General features: G+C 34.7%; 3 non-coding genes across 3 annotated transcripts; all 3 read left to right on the top strand.

The window, feature by feature from the left end:
* The first annotated feature begins 5,739 nt into the window (after window positions 1-5,739).
* Window positions 5,740-5,813, top strand: TRNAN-AUU (transfer RNA asparagine (anticodon AUU)). The gene has a single exon. It is a non-coding gene; the product is annotated as a tRNA-Asn (tRNA).
* A 10,456-nt stretch (window positions 5,814-16,269) lies between these two features.
* TRNAN-AUU (transfer RNA asparagine (anticodon AUU)) lies at window positions 16,270-16,343 on the top strand. Its single transcript has one exon. It is a non-coding gene; the product is annotated as a tRNA-Asn (tRNA).
* Window positions 16,344-23,275: 6,932 nt separating this feature from the next.
* TRNAN-AUU (transfer RNA asparagine (anticodon AUU)) lies at window positions 23,276-23,349 on the top strand. Its single transcript has one exon. It is a non-coding gene; the product is annotated as a tRNA-Asn (tRNA).
* Window positions 23,350-27,296: the final 3,947 nt, after the last annotated feature.

Here is a 27,296-nt window from a genome sequence, read left to right as displayed (position 1 = left end):
TTTGGTGATCTTTAAGTAGACAAGTCAAAATTTCAAACCCCCTGTTATGGTGTAGGGTACCTGGCCTTCTCTGATGTAATCAGAGTTAGATTTGATTCAGTGATTTTATAAAAACAGCTAGGAAGCACAATTTAGCAGTGGGTTGCAGAGAAAAAAAATATGCTGGCAGAAAAATCCAATTGAGTGATTAAACAGCTCTTTATTTTCTGGCTTTATTTTTATGCTAACAAATTTGTTCTCTGAAAAGTGTCCACAAAGCCAAGTCTCTGATTAACACCTTTGTAAGGATGGTTTTTCACCTATTACTAAATTAAACTTGCTTCATTGGAAAGGCAGCAAGATGCATCCTCATTTCAATGTCTACTGAAATAATACAGGTTGACACCAGGAAACATTAACGCCACTGCATCCTTGCTGCTTTCTCATGTGGAAGTCTGTTTAATGTGAAAACAAGGTGATATCTAATTAGCACACAGGTAAGGAATTAAGAAAATCTTTATTTAAGGGTGAAGATGTTTCTCACAAAATCGTTGCCCCAATGCATCATTGAAATTCAAGCTGGAAAGATGATTTTAATATATCACTTGTACATTTTGTATTGCTCTTCTGGTGACAATGTAGTTTGTTTTTGTCAATTACCATTTTAATAATAGGGTAAAGAAATTTAAGTGGATTTTTGAAAGAAAACAATACTGTCAATATACTATTAAAACAAATTAAAATGGTAAAAGTTATTGTACTTTAAGTAAAAATAAAAGAGCCAAAATATCAATCCCAGTTTTGGATTACTTTAATTAACAAACAAAAAAATGCATATAGCAGAGGATAGTTTCAATCTGCCTACCTCTGGGTTATGGGCCCAGCATGCTTCCATTGCTGTACTCTGCTGCACATGTAAGTGCAAGAGATCCTGAAGCACTCACTCATCATGGGAAAGTACCAATGTGTTTCTTCGTTGGTTGATGGAAGAAACATCTTACAAAAACTCTCCAGATTATTGACTTTTTAAAGTTTTTCTAGGAAACGTTTTAGATGAATGCTTATTAGCCTTTGTCAGTATGAACTTTTGCAAAGTGTCTCTGTGGTGCAATCAGTTAGTATGTATGGCTATTAACCAAAAGGTTGGTGGTTTAATCCCACCCAGGGACCTAATTGACCTTGTTATCAGATTTTGGTGATCTTTAAGTAGACAAGTCAAATTTCATACCCCCTGTTATGGTGTAGGGTACCTGGCCTTCTCTGATGTAATCAGAGTTAGATTTGATTCAGTGATTTTATAAAAACATCTAGGAAGCACAATTTAGCAGTGGGTTGCAGAGAAAAAGAAATATGCTGGCAAAAAAATCAAATTGCGTGATTAAACAGCTCTTCATTTTCTGGCATTGTTTTTATGCTAACAAATTTGTTCTCTGAAAAGTGTCCACAAAGCCAAGTCTCTGATTAACACCTTTGTAGGGATGGTTTTTCACCTATTACTAAATTAAACTTGCTTCATTGGAAAGGCAGCAAGATGCATCCTCATTTCAATGTCTACTGAAATAATACAGGTTGACACCAGGAAACATTAACGCCACTGCATCCTTGCTGCTTTCTCATGTGGAAGTCTGTTTAATGTGAAAACAAGGTGATATCTAATTAGCACACAGGTAAGGAATTAAGAAAATCTTTATTTAAGGGTGAAGATGTTTCTCACAAAATCGTTGACCCAATGCATCATTGAAATTCAAGCTGGAAAGATGATTTTAATATATCACTTGTACATTTTGTATTGCTCTTCTGGTGACAATGTAGTTTGTTTTTGTCAATTACCATTTTAATAATAGGGTAAAGAAAATGAAGTGGATTTTTGAAAGAAAACAATACTGTCAATATACTATTAAAACAAATTAAAATGGTAAAAGTTATTGTACTTTAAGTAAAAATAAAAGAGACAAAATATCAATCCCAGTTTTGGATTACTTTAATTAACAAAAAAAAAATGCATATAGCAGAGGATAGTTTCAATCTGCCTACCTCTGGGTTATGGGCCCAGCATGCTTCCATTGCAGTACTCTGCTGCACATGTAAGTGCAAGAGATCCTGAAGCACTCACTCATCATGGGAAAGTACCAATGTGTTTCTTCGTTGGTTGATGGAAGAAACATCTTTCAAAAACTCTCCAGATTATTGACTTTTTAAAGTTTTTCTAGGAAACGTTTTAGATGAATGCTTATTAGCCTTTGTCAGTATGGACTTTTGCAAAGTGTCTCTGTGGCGCAATCAGTTAGTATGTATGGCTATTAACCAAAAGGTTGGTGGTTCAATCCCACCCAGGGACCTAATTGACCTTGTTATCAGATTTTGGTGATCTTTAAGTAGACAAGTCAAAATTTCAAACCTCCTGTTATGGTGTAGGGTACCTGGCCGTCTCTGATGTAATCAGAGTTAGATTTGATTCAGTGATTTTATAAAAACAGCTAGGAAGCACAATTTAGCAGTGGGTTGCAGAGAAAAAAAATATGCTGGCAGAAAAATCCAATTGAGTGATCAAACAGCTCTTTATTTTCTGGCTTTATTTTTATGCTAACAAATTTGTTCTCTGAAAAGTGTCCACAAAGCCAAGTCTCTGATTAACACCTTTGTAAGGATGGTTTTTCACCTATTACTAAATTAAACTTGCTTCATTGGAAAGGCAGCAAGATGCATCCTCATTTCAATGTCTACTGAAATAATACAGGTTGACACCAGGAAACATTAACGCCACTGCATCCTTGCTGCTTTCTCATGTGGAAGTCTGTTTAATGTGAAAACAAGGTGATATCTATTTAGCACACAGGTAAGGAATTAAGAAAATCTTTATTTAAGGGTGAAGATGTTTCTCACAAAATCGTTGCCCCAATGCATCATTGAAATTCAAGCTGGAAAGATGATTTTAATATATCACTTGTACATTTTGTATTGCTCTTCTGGTGACAATGTAGTTTGTTTTTGTCAATTACCATTTTAATAATAGGGTAAAGAAAATTAAGTGGATTTTTGAAAGAAAACAATACTGTCAATATACTATTAAAACAAATTAAAATGGTAAAAGTTATTGTACTTTAAGTAAAAATAAAAGAGCCAAAATATCAATCCCAGTTTTGGATTACTTTAATTAACAAACAAAAAAATGCATATAGCAGAGGATAGTTTCAATCTGCCTACCTCTGGGTTATGGGCCCAGCATGCTTCCATTGCTGTACTCTGCTGCACATGTAAGTGCAAGAGATCCTGAAGCACTCACTCATCATGGGAAAGTACCAATGTGTTTCTTCGTTGGTTGATAGAAGAAACATCTTACAAAAACTCTCCAGATTATTGATTTTTTAAGTTTTTCTAGGAAACGTTTTAGATGAATGCTTATTAGCCTTTGTCAGTATGAACTTTTGCAAAGTGTCTCTGTGGCGCAATCAGTTAGTATGTACGGCTATTAACCAAAAGGTTGGTGGTTCAATCCCACCCAGGGACCAAATTGACCTTGTTATCAGATTTTGGTGATCTTTAAGTAGACAAGTCAAATTTCATACCCCCTGTTATGGTGTAGGGTACCTGGCCTTCTCTGATGTAATTAGATTTGATTCAGTGATTTTATAAAAACATCTAGGAAGCACAATTTAGCAGTGGGTTGCAGAGAAAAAGAAATATGCTGGCAAAAAAATCAAATTGCGTGATTAAACAGCTCTTCATTTTCTGGCTTTATTTTTATGCTAACAAATTTGTTCTCTGAAAAGTGTCCACAAAGCCAAGTCTCTGATTAACACCTTTGTAGGGATGGTTTTTCACCTATTACTAAATTAAACTTGCTTCATTGGAAAGGCAGCAAGATGCATCCTCTTTTCAATGTCTACTGAAATAATACAGGTTGACACCAGGAAACATTAACGCCACTGCATCCTTGCTGCTTTCTCATGTGGAAGTCTGTTTAATGTGAAAACAAGGTGATATCTAATTAGCACACAGGTAAGGAATTAAGAAAATCTTTATTTAAGGGTGAAGATGTTTCTCACAAAATTGTTGCCCCAATGCATCATTGAAATTCAAGCTGGAAAGATGATTTTAATATATCACTTGTACATTTTGTATTGCTCTTCTGGTGACAATGTAGTTTTTTTTGTGAATTACCATTTTAATAATAGGGTAAAGAAAATTAAGTGGATTTTTGAAAGAAAACTATACTGTCAATATACTATTAAAACAAATTAAAATGGTAAAAGTTATTGTACTTTAAGTAAAAATAAAAGAGCAAAAATATCAATTCCAGTTTTGATTACTTAAATTAACAAAAAAAATGCATATAGCAAAGGATAGTTTCAATCTGCCTACCTCTGGGTTAAGGGTCCAGCATGCTTCCATTGCAGTACTCTGCTGCACATGTAAGTGCAAGAGATCCTGAAGCACTCACTCATCATGGGAAAATACCAATGTGTTTATTCATTGGTTGATGGAAGAAACATCTTACAAAAACTCTCCAGATTATTGATTTTTTAATGTTTTTCTAGGAAACGTTCTAGATGTATGCTTATTAGCCTTTGTCAGTATGTACTGTTTGCAAAGTGTCTCGGTGGCGCAATCGGTTAGTGTGTTCAGCTATTAACCAAAAGTTTGGTGGTTCAATCCCACCCAGGGACGTAATTGACCTTGTGATCAGATTTTGGTGATCTTTAAGTAGACAAGTCAAAATTTCAAACCCCCTCTTATTGTGTAGGGTACCTGGCCTTCTCTGATGTAATCAGAGTTAGATTTGATTCAGTGATTTAAAAAAAAACAGCTAGGAAGCACAATTTAGCAGTGGGTTGCAGAGAAAAAAAATATGCTGGCAGAAAAATCCAATTGAGTGATTAAACAGTTCTTCATTTTCTGGCTTTATTTTTATGCTAACAAATTTGTTCTCTGAAAAGTGTCCACAAAGCCAAGTCTCTGATTAACACCTTTGTAAGGATGTTTTTTCACCTATTACTAAATTAAACTTGCTTCATTGGAAAGGCAGCAAGATGCATCCTCATTTCAATGTCTACTGAAATAATACAGGTTGACACCAGGAAACATTAACGCCACTGCATCCTTGCTGCTTTCTCATGTGGAAGTCTGTTTAATGTGAAAACAAGGTGATATCTAATTAGCACACAGGTAAGGAATTACGAAAATCTTTATTTAAGGGTGAAGATGTTTCTCACAAAATTGTTGCCCCAATGCATCATTGAAATTCAAGCTGGAAAGATGATTTTAATATATCACTTGTACATTTTGTATTGCTCTTCTGGTGACAATGTAGTTTTTTTGTCAATTACCATTTTAATAACAGGGTAAAGAAAATTAAGTGGATTTTTGAAAGAAAACTATACTGTCAATATACTATTAAAACAAATTAAAATGGTAAAAGTTATTGTACTTTAAGTAAAAATAAAAGAGCAAAAATATCAATCCCAGTTTTGATTACTTAAATTAACAAAAAAAATGCATATAGCAAAGGATAGTTTCAATCTGCCTACCTCTGGGTTATGGGTCCAGCATGCTTCCATTGCAGTACTCTGCTGCCCATGTAAGTGCAAGAGATCCTGAAGCACTCACTCATCATGGGAAAGTACCAATGTGTTTATTCGTTGGTTGATGGAAGAAACATCTTACAAAAACTCTCCAGATTATTGATTTTTTTATGTTTTTCTAGGAAACGTTCTAGATGTATGCTTATTAGCCTTTGTCAGTATGTACTTTTTGCAAAGTGTCTCTGTGGCGCAATCGGTTAGTGTGTTTGGCTATTAACCAAAAGGTTGGTGGTTCAATCCCACCCAGGGACGTAATTAACCTTGTGATCAGATTTTGGTGATATTTAAGTAGACAAGTCAAAATGTCAAACCTCCTCTTATGGTGTAGGGTACATGGCCTTCTCTGATGTAATCAGAGTTAGATTTGATTCAGTGATTTTACAAAAAACAGCTAGGAAGCACAATTTAGCAGTGGGTTGCAGAGAAAAAAAATATGCTGGCAGAAAAATCCAATTGAGTGATTAAACAGCTCTTTATTTTCTGGCTTTATTTTTATGCTAACAAATTTGTTCTCTGAAAAGTGTCCACAAAGCCAAGTCTCTGATTAACACCTTTGTAAGGATGGTTTTTCACCTATTACTAAATTAAACTTGCTTCATTGGAAAGGCAGCAAGATGCATCCTCATTTCAATGTCTACTGAAATAATACAGGTTGACACCAGGAAACATTAACGCCACTGCATCCTTGCTGCTTTCTCATGTGGAAGTCTGTTTAATGTGAAAACAAGGTGATATCTAATTAGCACACAGGTAAGGAATTAAGAAAATCTTTATTTAAGGGTGAAGATGTTTCTCACAAAATCGTTGCCCCAATGCATCATTGAAATTCAAGCTGGAAAGATGATTTTAATATATCACTTGTACATTTTGTATTGCTCTTCTGGTGACAATGTAGTTTGTTTTTGTCAATTACCATTTTAATAATAGGGTAAAGAAAATTAAGTGGATTTTTGAAAGAAAACAATACTGTCAATATACTATTAAAACAAATTAAAATGGTAAAAGTTATTGTACTTTAAGTAAAAATAAAAGAGCCAAAATATCAATCCCAGTTTTGGATTACTTTAATTAACAAACAAAAAAATGCATATAGCAGAGGATAGTTTCAATCTGCCTACCTCTGGGTTATGGGCCCAGCATGCTTCCATTGCTGTACTCTGCTGCACATGTAAGTGCAAGAGATCCTGAAGCACTCACTCATCATGGGAAAGTACCAATGTGTTTCTTCGTTGGTTGATGGAAGAAACATCTTACAAAAACTCTCCAGATTATTGACTTTTTTAAGTTTTTCTAGGAAACGTTTTAGATGAATGCTTATTAGCATTTGTCAGTATGTACTTTTGCAAAGTGTTTCTGTGGCGCAATCAGTTAGTGTGTACGGCTATTAACCAAAAGGTTGGTGGTTCAATCCCACCCAGGGATGTAATTGACCTTGTTATCAGATTTTGGTGATCTTTAAGTAGACAAGTCAAATTTCATACCCCCTGTTATGGTGTAGGGTACCTGGCCTTCTCTGATGTAATCAGAGTTAGATTTGATTCAGTGATTTTATAAAAACATCTAGGAAGCACAATTTAGCAGTGGGTTGCAGAGAAAAAGAAATATGCTGGCAAAAAAATCAAATTGCGTGATTAAACAGCTCTTCATTTTCTGGCTTTATTTTTATGCTAACAAATTTGTTCTCTGAAAAGTGTCCACAAAGCCAAGTCTCTGATTAACACCTTTGTAAGGATGGTTTTTCACCTATTACTAAATTAAACTTGCTTCATTGGAAAGGCAGCAAGATGCATCCTCATTTCAATGTCTACTGAAATAATACAGGTTGACACCAGGAAACATTAACGCCACTGCATCCTTGCTGCTTTCTCATGTGGAAGTCTGTTTAATGTGAAAACAAGGTGATATCTAATTAGCACACAGGTAAGGAATTAAGAAAATCTTTATTTAAGGGTGAAGATGTTTCTCACAAAATCGTTGCCCCAATGCATCATTGAAATTCAAGCTGGAAAGATGATTTTAATATATCACTTGTACATTTTGTATTGCTCTTCTGGTGACAATGTAGTTTGTTTTTGTCAATTACCATTTTAATAATAGGGTAAAGAAAATGAAGTGGATTTTTGAAAGAAAACAATACTGTCAATATACTATTAAAACAAATTAAAATGGTAAAAGTTATTGTACTTTAAGTAAAAATAAAAGAGACAAAATATCAATCCCAGTTTTGGATTACTTTAATTAACAAACAAAAAAATGCATATAGCAGAGGATAGTTTCAATCTGCCTACCTCTGGGTTATGGGCCCAGCATGCTTCCATTGCTGTACTCTGCTGCACATGTAAGTGCAAGAGATCCTGAAGCACTCACTCATCATGGGAAAGTACCAATGTGTTTCTTCGTTGGTTGATAGAAGAAACATCTTACAAAAACTCTCCAGATTATTGACTTTTTTAAGTTTTTCTAGGAAACGTTTTAGATGAATGCTTATTAGCATTTGTCAGTATGTACTTTTTGCAAAGTGTCTCTGTGGCGCAATCAGTTAGTGTGTACGGCTATTAACCAAAAGGTTGGTGGTTCAATCCCACCCAGGGACGTAATTGACCTTGTTATCAGATTTTGGTGATCTTTAAGTAGACAAGTCAAATTTCATACCCCCTGTTATGGTGTAGGGTACCTGGCCTTCTCTGATGTAATCAGAGTTAGATTTGATTCAGTGATTTTATAAAAACATCTAGGAAGCACAATTTAGCAGTGGGTTGCAGAGAAAAAGAAATATGCTGGCAAAAAAATCAAATTGCGTGATTAAACAGCTCTTCATTTTCTGGCTTTATTTTTATGCTAACAAATTTGTTCTCTGAAAAGTGTCCACAAAGCCAAGTCTCTGATTAATACCTTTATAAGGAAGGTTTTTCACCTATTACTAAATTAAACTTGCTTCATTGGAAAGGCAGCAAGATGCATCCTCATTTCAATGTCTACTGAAATAATACAGGTTGACACCAGGAAACATTAACGCCACTGCATCCTTGCTGCTTTCTCATGTGGAAGTCTGTTTAATGTGAAAACAAGGTGATATCTAATTAGCACACAGGTAAGGAATTAAGAAAATCTTTATTTAAGGGTGAAGATGTTTCTCACAAAATCGTTGCCCCAATGCATCATTGAAATTCAAGCTGGAAAGATGATTTTAATATATCACTTGTACATTTTGTATTGCTCTTCTGGTGACAATGTAGTTTGTTTTTGTCAATTACCATTTTAATAATAGGGTAAAGAAAATGAAGTGGATTTTTGAAAGAAAACAATACTGTCAATATACTATTAAAACAAATTAAAATGGTAAAAGTTATTGTACTTTAAGTAAAAATAAAAGAGACAAAATATCAATCCCAGTTTTGGATTACTTTAATTAACAAACAAAAAAATGCATATAGCAGAGGATAGTTTCAATCTGCCTACCTCTGGGTTATGGGCCCAGCATGCTTCCATTGCTGTACTCTGCTGCACATGTAAGTGCAAGAGATCCTGAAGCACTCACTCATCATGGGAAAGTACCAATGTGTTTCTTCGTTGGTTGATAGAAGAAACATCTTACAAAAACTCTCCAGATTATTGACTTTTTTAAGTTTTTCTAGGAAACGTTTTAGATGAATGCTTATTAGCATTTGTCAGTATGTACTTTTTGCAAAGTGTCTCTGTGGCGCAATCAGTTAGTGTGTACGGCTATTAACCAAAAGGTTGGTGGTTCAATCCCACCCAGGGACGTAATTGACATTGTTATCAGATTTTGGTGATCTTTAAGTAGACAAGTCAAATGTCATACCCCCTGTTATGGTGTAGGGTACCTGGCCTTCTCTGATGTAATCAGAGTTAGATTTGATTCAGTGATTTTATAAAAACATCTAGGAAGCACAATTTAGCAGTGGGTTGCAGAGAAAAAGAAATATGCTGGCAAAAAAACCAAATTGCGTGATTAAACAGCTCTTCATTTTCTAGCTTTATTTTTATGCTAACAAATTTGTTCTCTGAAAAGTGTCCACAAAGCCAAGTCTCTGATTAACACCTTTGTAGGGATGGTTTTTCACCTATTACTAAATTAAACTTGCTTCATTGGAAAGGCAGCAAGATGTATCCTCATTTCAATGTCTACTGAAATAATACAGGTTGACACCAGGAAACATTAACGCCACTGCATCCTTGCTGCTTTCTCATGTGGAAGTCTGTTTAATGTGAAAACAAGGTGATATCTAATTAGCACACAGGTAAGGAATTAAGAAAATCTTTATTTAAGGGTGAAGATGTTTCTCACAAAATCGTTGCCCCAATGCATCATTGAAATTCAATCTGGAAAGATGATTTTAATATATCACTTGTACATTTTGTATTGCTCTTCTGGTGACAATGTAGTTTGTTTTTGTCAATTACCATTTTAATAATAGGGTAAAGAAAATGAAGTGGATTTTTGAAAGAAAACAATACTGTCAATATACTATTAAAACAAATTAAAATGGTAAAAGTTATTGTACTTTAAGTAAAAATAAAAGAGACAAAATATCAATCCCAGTTTTGGATTACTTTAATTAACAAACAAAAAAATGCATATAGCAGAGGATAGTTTCAATCTGCCTACCTCTGGGTTATGGGCCCAGCATGCTTCCATTGCTGTACTCTGCTGCACATGTAAGTGCAAGAGATCCTGAAGCACTCACTCATCATGGGAAAGTACCAATGTGTTTCTTCGTTGGTTGATAGAAGAAACATCTTACAAAAACTCTCCAGATTATTGACTTTTTTAAGTTTTTCTAGGAAACGTTTTAGATGAATGCTTATTAGCATTTGTCAGTATGTACTTTTTGCAAAGTGTCTCTGTGGCGCAATCAGTTAGTGTGTACGGCTATTAACCAAAAGGTTGGTGGTTCAATCCCACCCAGGGACGTAATTGACATTGTTATCAGATTTTGGTGATCTTTAAGTAGACAAGTCAAATGTCATACCCCCTGTTATGGTGTAGGGTACCTGGCCTTCTCTGATGTAATCAGAGTTAGATTTGATTCAGTGATTTTATAAAAACATCTAGGAAGCACAATTTAGCAGTGGGTTGCAGAGAAAAAGAAATATGCTGGCAAAAAAACCAAATTGCGTGATTAAACAGCTCTTCATTTTCTAGCTTTATTTTTATGCTAACAAATTTGTTCTCTGAAAAGTGTCCACAAAGCCAAGTCTCTGATTAACACCTTTGTAGGGATGGTTTTTCACCTATTACTAAATTAAACTTGCTTCATTGGAAAGGCAGCAAGATGTATCCTCATTTCAATGTCTACTGAAATAATACAGGTTGACACCAGGAAACATTAACGCCACTGCATCCTTGCTGCTTTCTCATGTGGAAGTCTGTTTAATGTGAAAACAAGGTGATATCTAATTAGCACACAGGTAAGGAATTAAGAAAATCTTTATTTAAGGGTGAAGATGTTTCTCACAAAATCGTTGCCCCAATGCATCATTGAAATTCAAGCTGGAAAGATGATTTTAATATATCACTTGTACATTTTGTATTGCTCTTCTGGTGACAATGTAGTTTGTTTTTGTCAATTACCATTTTAATAATAGGGTAAAGAAAATGAAGTGGATTTTTGAAAGAAAACAATACTGTCAATATACTATTAAAACAAATTAAAATGGTAAAAGTTATTGTACTTTAAGTAAAAATAAAAGAGACAAAATATCAATCCCAGTTTTGGATTACTTTAATTAACAAAAAAAAATGCATATAGCAGAGGATAGTTTCAATCTGCCTACCTCTGGGTTATGGGCCCAGCATGCTTCCATTGCTGTACTCTGCTGCACATGTAAGTGCAAGAGATCCTGAAGCACTCACTCATCATGGGAAAGTACCAATGTGTTTCTTCGTTGGTTGATGGAAGAAACATCTTACAAAAACTCTCCAGATTATTGACTTTTTTAAGTTTTTCTAGGAAACGTTTTAGATGAATGCTTATTAGCATTTGTCAGTATGTACTTTTGCAAAGTGTCTCTGTGGCGCAATCAGTTAGTGTGTACGGCTATTAACCAAAAGGTTGGTGGTTCAATCCCACCCAGGGACGTAATTGACCTTGTTATCAGATTTTGGTGATCTTTAAGTAGACAAGTCAAATTTCATACCCCCTGTTATGGTGTAGGGTACCTGGCCTTCTCTGATGTAATCAGAGTTAGATTTGATTCAGTGATTTTATAAAAACATCTAGGAAGCACAATTTAGCAGTGGGTTGCAGAGAAAAAGAAATATGCTGGCAAAAAAATCAAATTGCGTGATTAAACAGCTCTTCATTTTCTGGCTTTATTTTTATGCTAACAAATTTGTTCTCTGAAAAGTGTCCACAAAGCCAAGTCTCTGATTAACACCTTTGTAAGGATGGTTTTTCACCTATTACTAAATTAAACTTGCTTCATTGGAAAGGCAGCAAGATGCATCCTCATTTCAATGTCTACTGAAATAATACAGGTTGACACCAGGAAACATTAACGCCACTGCATCCTTGCTGCTTTCTCATGTGGAAGTCTGTTTAATGTGAAAACAAGGTGATATCTAATTAGCACACAGGTAAGGAATTAAGAAAATCTTTATTTAAGGGTGAAGATGTTTCTCACAAAATCGTTGCCCCAATGCATCATTGAAATTCAAGCTGGAAAGATGATTTTAATATATCACTTGTACATTTTGTATTGCTCTTCTGGTGACAATGTAGTTTGTTTTTGTCAATTACCATTTTAATAATAGGGTAAAGAAAATGAAGTGGATTTTTGAAAGAAAACAATACTGTCAATATACTATTAAAACAAATTAAAATGGTAAAAGTTATTGTACTTTAAGTAAAAATAAAAGAGACAAAATATCAATCCCAGTTTTGGATTACTTTAATTAACAAACAAAAAAATGCATATAGCAGAGGATAGTTTCAATCTGCCTACCTCTGGGTTATGGGCCCAGCATGCTTCCATTGCTGTACTCTGCTGCACATGTAAGTGCAAGAGATCCTGAAGCACTCACTCATCATGGGAAAGTACCAATGTGTTTCTTCGTTGGTTGATAGAAGAAACATCTTACAAAAACTCTCCAGATTATTGACTTTTTTAAGTTTTTCTAGGAAACGTTTTAGATGAATGCTTATTAGCATTTGTCAGTATGTACTTTTTGCAAAGTGTCTCTGTGGCGCAATCAGTTAGTGTGTACGGCTATTAACCAAAAGGTTGGTGGTTCAATCCCACCCAGGGACGTAATTGACATTGTTATCAGATTTTGGTGATCTTTAAGTAGACAAGTCAAATTTCATACCCCCTGTTATGGTGTAGGGTACCTGGCCTTCTCTGATGTAATCAGAGTTAGATTTGATTCAGTGATTTTATAAAAACATCTAGGAAGCACAATTTAGCAGTGGGTTGCAGAGAAAAAGAAATATGCTGGCAAAAAAATCAAATTGCGTGATTAAACAGCTCTTCATTTTCTGGCTTTATTTTTATGCTAACAAATTTGTTCTCTGAAAAGTGTCCACAAAGCCAAGTCTCTGATTAACACCTTTGTAAGAATGTTTTTTCACCTATTACTAAATTAAACTTGCTTCATTGGAAAGGCAGCAAGATGCATCCTCATTTCAATGTCTACTGAAATAATACAGGTTGACACCAGGAAACATTAACGCCACTGCATCCTTGCTGCTTTCTCATGTGGAAGTCTGTTTAATGTGAAAACAAGGTGATATCTAATTAGCACACAGGTAAGGAATTAAGAAAATCTTTATTTAAGGGTGAAGATGTTTCTCACAAAATCGTTGCCCCAATGCATCATTGAAATTCAAGCTGGAAAGATGATTTTAATATATCACTTGTACATTTTGTATTGCTCTTCTGGTGACAATGTAGTTTGTTTTTGTCAATTACCATTTTAATAATAGGGTAAAGAAAATGAAGTGGATTTTTGAAAGAAAACAATACTGTCAATATACTATTAAAACAAATTAAAATGGTAAAAGTTATTGTACTTTAAGTAAAAATAAAAGAGACAAAATATCAATCCCAGTTTTGGATTACTTTAATTAACAAACAAAAAATGCATATAGCAGAGGATAGTTTCAATCTGCCTACCTCTGGGTTATGGGCCCAGCATGCTTCCATTGCTGTACTCTGCTGCACATGTAAGTGCAAGAGATCCTGAAGCACTCACTCATCATGGAAAAGTACCAATGTGTTTCTTCGTTGGTTGATAGAAGAAACATCTTACAAAAACTCTCCAGATTATTGACTTTTTTAAGTTTTTCTAGGAAACGTTTTAGATGAATGCTTATTAGCATTTGTCAGTATGTAATTTTTGCAAAGTGTCTCTGTGGCGCAATCAGTTAGTGTGTACGGCTATTAACCAAAAGGTTGGTGGTTCAATCCCACCCAGGGACGTAATTGACATTGTTATCAGATTTTGGTGATCTTTAAGTAGACAAGTCAAATTTCATACCCCCTGTTATGGTGTAGGGTACCTGGCCTTCTCTGATGTAATCAGAGTTAGATATGATTCAGTGATTTTATAAAAACATCTAGGAAGCACAATTTAGCAGTGGGTTGCAGAGAAAAAGAAATATGCTGGCAAAAAAACCAAATTGCGTGATTAAACAGCTCTTCATTTTCTAGCTTTATTTTTATGCTAACAAATTTGTTCTCTGAAAAGTGTCCACAAAGCCAAGTCTCTGATTAACACCTTTGTAGGGATGGTTTTTCACCTATTACTAAATTAAACTTGCTTCATTGGAAAGGCAGCAAGATGCATCCTCATTTCAATGTCTACTGAAATAATACAGGTTGACACCAGGAAACATTAACGCCACTGCATCCTTGCTGCTTTCTCATGTGGAAGTCTGTTTAATGTGAAAACAAGGTGATATCTAATTAGCACACAGGTAAGGAATTAAGAAAATCTTTATTTAAGGGTGAAGATGTTTCTCACAAAATCGTTGCCCCAATGCATCATTGAAATTCAAGCTGGAAAGATGATTTTAATATATCACTTGTACATTTTGTATTGCTCTTCTGGTGACAATGTAGTTTGTTTTTGTCAATTACCATTTTAATAATAGGGTAAAGAAAATTAAGTGGATTTTTGAAAGAAAACAATACTGTCAATATACTATTAAAACAAATTAAAATGGTAAAAGTTATTGTACTTTAAGTAAAAATAAAAGAGCCAAAATATCAATCCCAGTTTTGGATTACTTTAATTAACAAACAAAAAAATGCATATAGCAGAGGATAGTTTCAATCTGCCTACCTCTGGGTTATGGGCCCAGCATGCTTCCATTGCTGTACTCTTCTGCACATGTAAGTGCAAGAGATCCTGAAGCACTCACTCATCATGGGAAAGTACCAATGTGTTTCTTCGTTGGTTGATAGAAGAAACATCTTACAAAAACTCTCCAGATTATTGATTTTTTTAAGTTTTTCTAGGAAACGTTTTAGATGAATGCTTATTAGCATTTGTCAGTATGTACTTTTGCAAAGTGTCTCTGTGGCGCAATCAGTTAGCGTGTACGGCTATTAACCAAAAGGTTGGTGGTTCAATCCCACCCAGGGACGTAATTGACCTTGTTATCAGATTTTGGTGATCTTTAAGTAGACAAGTCAAATTTCATACCCCCTGTTATGGTGTAGGGTACCTGGCCTTCTCTGATGTAATCAGAGTTAGATTTGATTCAGTGATTTTATAAAAACATCTAGGAAGCACAATTTAGCAGTGGGTTGCAGAGAAAAAGAAATATGCTGGCAAAAAAATCAAATTGCGTGATTAAACAGCTCTTCATTTTCTGGCTTTATTTTTATGCTAACAAATTTGTTCTCTGAAAAGTGTCCACAAAGCCAAGTCTCTGATTAACACCTTTGTAGGGATGGTTTTTCACCTATTACTAAATTAAACTTGCTTCATTGGAAAGGCAGCAAGATGTATCCTCATTTCAATGTCTACTGAAATAATACAGGTTGACACCAGGAAACATTAACGCCACTGCATCCTTGCTGCTTTCTCATGTGGAAGTCTGTTTAATGTGAAAACAAGGTGATATCTAATTAGCACACAGGTAAGGAATTAAGAAAATCTTTATTTAAGGGTGAAGATGTTTCTCACAAAATTGTTGACCCAATGCATCATTGAAATTCAAGCTGGAAAGATGATTTTAATATATCACTTGTACATTTTGTATTGCTCTTCTGGTGACAATGTAGTTTGTTTTTGTCAATTACCATTTTAATAATAGGGTAAAGAAAATGAAGTGGATTTTTGAAAGAAAACAATACTGTCAATATACTATTAAAACAAATTAAAATGGTAAAAGTTATTGTACTTTAAGTAAAAATAAAAGAGACACAATATCAATCCCAGTTTTGGATTACTTTAATTAACAAAAAAAATGCATATAGCAGAGGATAGTTTCAATCTGCCTACCTCTGGGTTATGGGCCCAGCATGCTTCCATTGCAGTACTCTGCTGCACATGTAAGTGCAAGAGATCCTGAAGCACTCACTCATCATGGGAAAGTACCAATGTGTTTCTTCGTTGGTTGATGGAAGAAACATCTTACAAAAACTCTCCAGATTATTGACTTTTTAAAGTTTTTCTAGGAAACGTTTTAGATGAATGCTTATTAGCCTTTGTCAGTATGGACTTTTGCAAAGTGTCTCTGTGGCGCAATCGGTTAGTGTGTTTGGCTATTAACCAAAAGGTTGGTGGTTCAATCCCACCCAGGGATGTAATTAACCTTGTGATCAGATTTTGGTGATATTTAAGGAGACAAGTCAAAATTTCAAACCTCCTCTTATGGTGTAGGGTACATGGCCTTCTCTGATGTAATCAGAGTTAGATTTGATTCAGTGATTTTATAAAAAACAGCTAGGAAGCACAATTTAGCAGTGGGTTGCAGAGAAATAAAATATGCTGGCAGAAAAATCCAATCGAGTGATTAAACAGCTCTTCATTTTCTGGCTTTATTTTTATGCTAACAAATTTGTTCTCTGAAAAGTGTCCACAAAGCCAAGTCTCTGATTAACACCTTTGTAAGGATTGTTTTTCACCTATTACTAAATTAAACTTGATTCATTGGAAAGGCAGCAAGATGCATCCTCATTTCAATGTGTACTGAAATAATACAAGTTGACACCAGGAAACATTAACGCCACTGCATCCTTGCTGCTTTCTCATGTGGAAGTCTGTTTAATGTGAAAACAAGGTGATATCTAATTAGCACACAGGTAAGGAATTAAGAAAATCTTTATTTAAGGGTGAAGATGTTTCTCACAAAATTGTTGACCCAATGCAACATTGAAATTCAAGCTGGAAAGATGATTTTAATATATCACTTGTACATTTTGTATTGCTCTTCTGGTGACAATGTAGTTTGTTTTTGTCAATTACCATTTTAATAATAGGGTAAAGAAAATGAAGTGGATTTTTGAAAGAAAACAATACTGTCAATATACTATTAAAACAAATTAAAATGGTAAACGTTATTGTACTTTAAGTAAAAATAAAAGAGACAAAATATCAATCCCAGTTTTGGATTACTTTAACAAAAAAAAATGCATATAGCAGAGGATAGTTTCAATCTGCCTACCTCTCGGTTATGAGCCCAGCATGCTTCCATTGCAGTACTCTGCTGCACATGTAAGTTCAAGAGATCCTGAAGCACTCACTCATCATGGGAAAGTACCAATGTGTTTCTTCGTTGGTTGATGGAAGAAACATCTTACAAAAACTCTCCAGATTATTGACTTTTTAAAGTTTTTCTAGGAAACGTTTTAGATGAATGCTTATTAGCCTTTGTCAGTATGGACTTTTGCAAAGTGTCTCTGTGGTGCAATCAGTTAGCGTGTACGGCTATTAACCAAAAGGTTGGTGGTTCAATCCCACCCAGGGACCTAATTGACCTTGTTATCAGATTTTGGTGATCTTTAAGTAGACAAGTCAAATTTCATACTCCCTGTTATGGTGTAGGGTACCTGGCCTTCTCTGATGTAATCAGAGTTAGATTTGATTCAGTGATTTTATAAAAACATCTAGGAAGCACAATTTAGCAGTGGGTTGCAGAGAAAAAGAAATATGCTGGCAAAAAAATCAAATTGCGTGATTAAACAGCTCTTCATTTTCAGGCTTTATTTTTATGCTAACAAATTTGTTCTCTGAAAAGTGTCCACAAAGCCAAGTCTCTGATTAACACCTTTGTAGGGATGGTTTTTCACCTATTACTAAATTAAACTTGCTTCATTGGAAAGGCAGCAAGATGTATCCTCATTTCAATGTCTACTGAAATAATACAGGTTGACACCAGGAAACATTAACGCCACTGCATCCTTGCTGCTTTCTCATGTGGAAGTCTGTTTAATGTGAAAACAAGGTGATATCTAATTAGCACACAGGTAAGGAATTAAGAAAATCTTTATTTAAGGGTGAAGATGTTTCTCACAAAATTGTTGACCCAATGCATCATTGAAATTCAAGCTGGAAAGATGATTTTAATATATCACTTGTACATTTTGTATTGCTCTTCTGGTGACAATGTAGTTTGTTTTTGTCAATTACCATTTTAATAATAGGGTAAAGAAAATGAAGTGGATTTTTGAAAGAAAACAATACTGTCAATATACTATTAAAACAAATTAAAATGGTAAAAGTTATTGTACTTTAAGTAAAAATAAAAGAGACACAATATCAATCCCAGTTTTGGATTACTTTAATTAACAAAAAAAATGCATATAGCAGAGGATAGTTTCAATCTGCCTACCTCTGGGTTATGGGCCCAGCATGCTTCCATTGCAGTACTCTGCTGCACATGTAAGTGCAAGAGATCCTGAAGCACTCACTCATCATGGGAAAGTACCAATGTGTTTCTTCGTTGGTTGATGGAAGAAACATCTTACAAAAACTCTCCAGATTATTGACTTTTTAAAGTTTTTCTAGGAAACGTTTTAGATGAATGCTTATTAGCCTTTGTCAGTATGGACTTTTGCAAAGTGTCTCTGTGGCGCAATCGGTTAGTGTGTTTGGCTATTAATCAAAAGGTTGGTGGTTCAATCCCACCCAGGGATGTAATTAACCTTGTGATCAGATTTTGGTGATATTTAAGGAGACAAGTCAAAATTTCAAACCTCCTCTTATGGTGTAGGGTACATGGCCTTCTCTGATGTAATCAGAGTTAGATTTGATTCAGTGATTTTATAAAAAACAGCTAGGAAGCACAATTTAGCAGTGGGTTGCAGAGAAAAAAAATATGCTGGCAGAAAAATCCAATCGAGTGATTAAACAGCTCTTCATTTTCTGGCTTTATTTTTATGCTAACAAATTTGTTCTCTGAAAAGTGTCCACAAAGCCAAGTCTCTGATTAACACCTTTGTAAGGATGGTTTTTCACCTATTACTAAATTAAACTTGCTTCATTGGAAAGGCAGCAAGATGCATCCTCATTTCAATGTCTACTGAAATAATACAAGTTGACACCAGGAAACATTAACGCCACTGCATCCTTGCTGCTTTCTCATGTGGAAGTCTGTTTAATGTGAAAACAAGGTGATATCTAATTAGCACACAGGTAAGGAATTAAGAAAATCTTTATTTAAGGGTGAAGATGTTTCTCACAAAATTGTTGACCCAATGCAACATTGAAATTCAAGCTGGAAAGATGATTTTAATATATCACTTGTACATTTTGTATTGCTCTTCTGGTGACAATGTAGTTTGTTTTTGTCAATTACCATTTTAATAATAGGGTAAAGAAAATGAAGTGGATTTTTGAAAGAAAACAATACTGTCAATATACTATTAAAACAAATTAAAATGGTAAACGTTATTGTACTTTAAGTAAAAATAAAAGAGACAAAATATCAATCCCAGTTTTGGATTACTTTAACAAAAAAAAAATGCATATAGCAGAGGATAGTTTCAATCTGCCTACCTCTCGGTTATGAGCCCAGCATGCTTCCATTGCAGTACTCTGCTGCACATGTAAGTTCAAGAGATCCTGAAGCACTCACTCATCATGGGAAAGTACCAATGTGTTTCTTCGTTGGTTGATGGAAGAAACATCTTACAAAAACTCTCCAGATTATTGACTTTTTAAAGTTTTTCTAGGAAACGTTTTAGATGAATGCTTATTAGCCTTTGTCAGTATGGACTTTTGCAAAGTGTCTCTGTGGCGCAATCAGTTAGTATGTACGGCTATTAACCAAAAGGTTGGTGGTTCAATCCCACCCAGGGACCTAATTTACCTTGTTATCAGATTTTGGTGATCTTTAAGTAGACAAGTCAAAATTTCAAACCCCCTGTTATGGTGTAGGGTACCTGGCCTTCTCTGATGTAATCAGAGTTAGATTTGATTCAGTGATTTTATAAAAACAGCTAGGAAGCACAATTTAGCAGTGGGTTGCAGAGAAAAAAAATATGCTGGCAGAAAAATCCAATTGCGTGATTAAACAGCTCTTTATTTTCTGGCTTTATTTTTATGCTAACAAATTTGTTCTCTGAAAAGTGTCCACAAAGCCAAGTCTCTGATTAACACCTTTGTAAGGATGGTTTTTCACCTATTACTAAATTAAACTTGCTTCATTGGAAAGGCAGCAAGATGCATCCTCATTTCAATGTCTACTGAAATAATACAGGTTGACACCAGGAAACATTAACGCCACTGCATCCTTGCTGCTTTCTCATGTGGAAGTCTGTTAAATGTGAAAACAAGGTGATATCTAATTAGCACACAGGTAAGGAATTAAGAAAATCTTTATTTAAGGGTGAAGATGTTTCTCACAAAATCGTTGCCCCAATGCATCATTGAAATTCAAGCTGGAAAGATGATTTTAATATATCACTTGTACATTTTGTTTTGCTCTTCTGGTGACAATGTAGTTTGTTTTTGTCAATTACCATTTTAATAATAGGGTAAAGAAAATGAAGTGGATTTTTGAAAGAAAACAATACTGTCAATATACTATTAAAACAAATTAAAATGGTAAAAGTTATTGTACTTTAAGTAAAAATAAAAGAGCCAAAATATCAATCCCAGTTTTGGATTACTTTAATTAACAAACAAAAAAATGCATATAGCAGAGGATAGTTTCAATCTGCCTACCTCTGGGTTATGGGCCCAGCATGCTTCCATTGCTGTACTCTGCTGCACATGTAAGTGCAAGAGATCCTGAAGCACTCACTCATCATGGGAAAGTACCAATGTGTTTCTTCGTTGGTTGATAGAAGAAACATCTTACAAAAACTCTCCAGATTATTGACTTTTTTAAGTTTTTCTAGGAAACGTTTTAGATGAATGCTTATTAGCATTTGTCAGTATGTACTTTTTGCAAAGTGTCTCTGTGGCGCAATCAGTTAGTGTGTACGGCTATTGACCAAAAGGTTGGTGGTTCAATCCCACCCAGGGACGTAATTGACCTTGTTATCAGATTTTGGTGATCTTTAAGTAGACAAGTCAAATTTCATACCCCCTGTTATGGTGTAGGGTACCTGGCCTTCTCTGATGTAATCAGAGTTAGATTTGATTCAGTGATTTTATAAAAACATCTAGGAAGCACAATTTAGCAGTGGGTTGCAGAGAAAAAGAAATATGCTGGCAAAAAAACCAAATTGCGTGATTAAACAGCTCTTCATTTTCTGGCTTTATTTTAATGCTAACAAATTTGTTCTCTGAAAAGTGTCCACAAAGCCAAGTCTCTGATTAACACCTTTGTAGGGATGGTTTTTCACCTATTACTAAATTAAACTTGCTTCATTGGAAAGGCAGCAAGATGTATCCTCATTTCAATGTCTACTGAAATAATACAGGTTGACACCAGGAAACATTAACGCCACTGCATCCTTGCTGCTTTCTCATGTGGAAGTCTGTTTAATGTGAAAACAAGGTGATATCTAATTAGCACACAGGTAAGGAATTAAGAAAATCTTTATTTAAGGGTGAAGATGTTTCTCACAAAATTGATGACCCAATGCAACATTGAAATTCAAGCTGGAAAGATGATTTTAATATATCACTTGTACATTTTGTTTTGCTCTTCTGGTGACAATGTAGTTTGTTTTTGTCAATTACCATTTTAATAATAGGGTAAAGAAAATGAAGTGGATTTTTGAAAGAAAACAATACTGTCAATATACTATTAAAACAAATTAAAATGGTAAAAGTTATTGTACTTTAAGTAAAAATAAAAGAGCCAAAATATCAATCCCAGTTTTGGATTACTTTAATTAACAAACAAAAAAATGCATATAGCAGAGGATAGTTTCAATCTGCCTACCTCTGGGTTATGGGCCCAGCATGCTTCCATTGCTGTACTCTGCTGCACATGTAAGTGCAAGAGATCCTGAAGCACTCACTCATCATGGGAAAGTACCAATGTGTTTCTTCGTTGGTTGATAGAAGAAACATCTTACAAAAACTCTCCAGATTATTGATTTTTTTAAGTTTTTCTAGGAAACGTTTTAGATGAATGCTTATTAGCATTTGTCAGTATGTACTTTTGCAAAGTGTCTCTGTGGCGCAATCAGTTAGTGTGTACGACTATTAACCAAAAGGTTGGTGGTTCAATCCCACCCAGGGACGTAATTGACCTTGTTATCAGATTTTGGTGATCTTTAAGTAGACAAGTCAAATTTCATACCCCCTGTTATGGTGTAGGGTACCTGGCCTTCTCTGATGTAATCAGAGTTAGATTTGATTCAGTGATTTTATAAAAACATCTAGGAAGCACAATTTAGCAGTGGGTTGCAGAGAAAAAGAAATATGCTGGCAAAAAAATCAAATTGCGTGATTAAACAGCTCTTCATTTTCTGGCTTTATTTTTATGCTAACAAATTTGTTCTCTGAAAAGTGTCCACAAAGCCAAGTCTCTGATTAACACCTTTGTAGGGATGGTTTTTCACCTATTACTAAATTAAACTTGCTTCATTGGAAAGGCAGCAAGATGTATCCTCATTTCAATGTCTACTGAAATAATACAGGTTGACACCAGGAAACATTAACGCCACTGCATCCTTGCTGCTTTCTCATGTGGAAGTCTGTTTAATGTGAAAACAAGGTGATATCTAATTAGCACACAGGTAAGGAATTAAGAAAATCTTTATTTAAGGGTGAAGATGTTTCTCACAAAATTGTTGACCCAATGCATCATTGAAATTCAAGCTGGAAAGATGATTTTAATATATCACTTGTACATTTTGTATTGCTCTTCTGGTGACAATGTAGTTTGTTTTTGTCAATTACCATTTTAATAATAGGGTAAAGAAAATGAAGTGGATTTTTGAAAGAAAACAATACTGTCAATATACTATTAAAACAAATTAAAATGGTAAAAGTTATTGTACTTTAAGTAAAAATAAAAGAGACAAAATATCAATCCCAGTTTTGGATTACTTTAATTAACAAAAAAAATGCATATAGCAGAGGATAGTTTCAATCTGCCTACCTCTGGGTTATGGGCCCAGCATGCTTCCATTGCAGTACTCTGCTGCACATGTAAGTGCAAGAGATCCTGAAGCACTCACTCATCATGGGAAAGTACCAATGTGTTTCTTCGTTGGTTGATGGAAGAAACATCTTACAAAAACTCTCCAGATTATTGACTTTTTAAAGTTTTTCTAGGAAACGTTTTAGATGAATGCTTATTAGCCTTTGTCAGTATGGACTTTTGCAAAGTGTCTCTGTGGCGCAATCGGTTAGTGTGTTTGGCTATTAACCAAAAGGTTGGTGGTTCAATCCCACCCAGGGACGTAATTAACCTTGTGATCAGATTTTGGTGATATTTAAGTAGACAAGTCAAAATTTCAAACCTCCTCTTATGGTGTAGGGTACATGGCCTTCTCTGATGTAATCAGAGTTAGATTTGATTCAGTGATTTTATAAAAAACAGCTAGGAAGCACAATTTAGCAGTGGGTTGCAGAGAAAAAAAATATGCTGGCAGAAAAATCCAATCGAGTGATTAAACAGCTCTTCATTTTCTGGCTTTATTTTTATGCTAACAAATTTGTTCTCTGAAAAGTGTCCACAAAGCCAAGTCTCTGATTAACACCTTTGTAAGGATGGTTTTTCACCTATTACTAAATTAAACTTGCTTCATTGGAAAGGCAGCAAGATGCATCCTCATTTCAATGTCTACTGAAATAATACAGGTTGACACCAGGAAACATTAACGCCACTGCATCCTTGCTGCTTTCTCATGTGGAAGTCTGTTTAATGTGAAAACAAGGTGATATCTAATTAGCACACAGGTAAGGAATTAAGAAAATCTTTATTTAAGGGTGAAGATGTTTCTCACAAAATCGTTGCCCCAATGCATCATTGAAATTCAAGCTGGAAAGATGATTTTAATATATCACTTGTACATTTTGTATTGCTCTTCTGGTGACAATGTAGTTTGTTTTTGTCAATTACCATTTTAATAATAGGGTAAAGAAAATGAAGTGGATTTTTGAAAGAAAACAATACTGTCAATATACTATTAAAACAAATTAAAATGGTAAAAGTTATTGTACTTTAAGTAAAAATAAAAGAGCCAAAATATCAATCCCAGTTTTGGATTACTTTAATTAACAAAAAAAAAATGCATATAGCAGAGGATAGTTTTAATCTGCCTACCTCTGGGTTATGGGCCCAGCATGCTTCCATTGCTGTACTCTGCTGCACATGTAAGTGCAAGAGATCCTGAAGCACTCACTCATCATGGGAAAGTACCAATGTGTTCCTTCGTTGGTTGATAGAAGAAACATCTTACAAAAACTCTCCAGATTATTGACTTTTTTAAGTTTTTCTAGGAAACGTTTTAGATGAATGCTTATTAGCATTTGTCAGTATGTACTTTTTGCAAAGTGTCTCTGTGGCGCAATCAGTTAGTATGTACGGCTATTAACCAAAAGGTTGGTGGTTCAATCCCACCCAGGGACCTAATTGACCTTGTTATCAGATTTTGGTGATCTTTAAGTAGACAAGTCAAAATTTCAAACCCCCTGTTATGGTGTAGGGTACCTGGCCTTCTCTGATGTAATCAGAGTTAGATTTGATTCAGTGATTTTATAAAAACAGCTAGGAAGCACAATTTAGCAGTGGGTTGCAGAGAAAAAAAATATGCTGGCAGAAAAATCCAATTGAGTGATTAAACAGCTCTTTATTTTCTGGCTTTATTTTTATGCTAACAAATTTGTTCTCTGAAAAGTGTCCACAAAGCCAAGTCTCTGATTAACACCTTTGTAAGGATGGTTTTTCACCTATTACTAAATTAAACTTGCTTCATTGGAAAGGCAGCAAGATGCATCCTCATTTCAATGTCTACTGAAATAATACAAGTTGACACCAGGAAACATTAACGCCACTGCATCCTTGCTGCTTTCTCATGTGGAAGTCTGTTTAATGTGAAAACAAGGTGATATATAATTAGCACACAGGTAAGGAATTAAGAAAATCTTTATTTAAGGGTGAAGATGTTTCTCACAAAATTGTTGACCCAATGCATCATTGAAATTCAAGCTGGAAAGATGATTTTAATATATCACTTGTACATTTTGTATTGCTCTTCTGGTGACAATGTAGTTTGTTTTTGTCAATTACCATTTTAATAATAGGGTAAAGAAAATGAAGTGGATTTTTGAAAGAAAACAATACTGTCAATATACTATTAAAACAAATTAAAATGGTAAAAGTTATTGTACTTTAAGTAAAAATAAAAGAGACAAAATATCAATCCCAGTTTTGGATTACTTTAATTAACAAAAAAAAAATGCATATAGCAGAGGATAGTTTCAATCTGCCTACCTCTGGGTTATGGGCCCAGCATGCTTCCATTGCAGTACTCTGCTGCACATGTAAGTTCAAGAGATCCTGAAGCACTCACTCATCATGGGAAAGTACCAATGTGTTTCTTCGTTGGTTGATGGAAGAAACATCTTACAAAAACTCTCCAGATTATTGACTTTTTAAAGTTTTTCTAGGAAACGTTTTAGATGAATGCTTATTAGCCTTTGTCAGTATGGACTTTTGCAAAGTGTCTCTGTGGCGCAATCAGTTAGTATGTACGGCTATTAACCAAAAGGTTGGTGGTTCAATCCCACCGAGGGACCTAATTGACCTTGTTATCAGATTTTGGTGATCTTTAAGTAGACAAGTCAAAATTTCAAACCCCCTGTTATGGTGTAGGGTACCTGGCCTTCTCTGATGTAATCAGAGTTAGATTTGATTCAGTGATTTTATAAAAACAGCTAGGAAGCACAATTTAGCAGTGGGTTGCAGAAAAAAAAAATATGCTGCCAGAAAAATCCAATAGAGTGATTAAACAGCTCTTTATTTTCTGGCTTTATTTTTATGCTAACAAATTTGTTCTCTGAAAAGTGTCCACAAAGCCAAGTCTCTGATTAACACCTTTGTAAGGATGGTTTTTCACCTATTACTAAATTAAACTTGCTTCATTGGAAAGGCAGCAAGATGCATCCTCATTTCAATGTCTACTGAAATAATACAGGTTGACACCAGGAAACATTAACGCCACTGCATCCTTGCTGCTTTCTCATGTGGAAGTCTGTTTAATGTGAAAACAAGGTGATATCTAATTAGCACACAGGTAAGGAATTAAGAAAATCTTTATTTAAGGGTGAAGATGTTTCTCACAAAATCGTTGCCCCAATGCATCATTGAAATTCAAGCTGGAAAGATGATTTTAATATATCACTTGTACATTTTGTATTACTCTTCTGGTGACAATGTAGTTTGTTTTTGTCAATTACCATTTTAATAATAGGGTAAAGAAAATTAAGTGGATTTTTGAAAGAAAACAATACTGTCAATATACTATTAAAACAAATTAAAATGGTAAAAGTTATTGTACTTTAAGTAAAAATAAAAGAGCCAAAATATCAATCCCAGTTTTGGATTACTTTAATTAACAAACAAAAAAATGCATATAGCAGAGGATAGTTTCAATCTGCCTACCTCTGGGTTATGGGCCCAGCATGCTTCCATTGCTGTACTCTGCTGCACATGTAAGTGCAAGAGATCCTGAAGCACTCACTCATCATGGGAAAGTACCAATGTGTTTCTTCGTTGGTTGATAGAAGAAACATCTTACAAAAACTCTCCAGATTATTGATTTTTTTAAGTTTTTCTAGGAAACGTTTTAGATGAATGCTTATTAGCATTTGTCAGTATGTACTTTTGCAAAGTGTCTCTGTGGCGCAATCAGTTAGTGTGTACGGCTATTAACCAAAAGGTTGGTGGTTCAATCCCACCCAGGGATGTAATTGACCTTGTTATCAGATTTTGGTGATCTTTAAGTAGACAAGTCAAATTTCATACCCCCTGTTATGGTGTAGGGTACATGGCCTTCTTTGATGTAATCAGAGTTAGATTTGATTCAGTGATTTTATAAAAAAACAGCTAGGAAGCACAATTTAGCAGTGGGTTGCAGAGAAAAAGAAATATGCTGGCAAAAAAATCCAATTGAGTGATTAAACAGCTCTTCATTTTCTGGCTTTATTTTTATGCTAACAAATTTGTTCTCTGAAAAGTGTCCACAAAGCCAAGTCTCTGATTAACACCTTTGTAAGGATGGTTTTTCACCTATTACTAAATTAAACTTGCTTCATTGGAAAGGCAGCAAGATGCATCCTCATTTCAATGTGTACTGAAATAATACAAGTTGACACCAGGAAACATTAACGCCACTGCATCCTTG

This window comes from Pseudophryne corroboree, unplaced genomic scaffold, assembly GCF_028390025.1.
Source record: "Pseudophryne corroboree isolate aPseCor3 unplaced genomic scaffold, aPseCor3.hap2 scaffold_1169, whole genome shotgun sequence".
In the NCBI taxonomy this organism is placed as follows: domain Eukaryota; kingdom Metazoa; phylum Chordata; class Amphibia; order Anura; family Myobatrachidae; genus Pseudophryne; species Pseudophryne corroboree.
The sequence above is the reverse complement of the archived record's forward strand: the minus strand, read 5'-3'. Positions and strand labels throughout refer to the sequence as shown.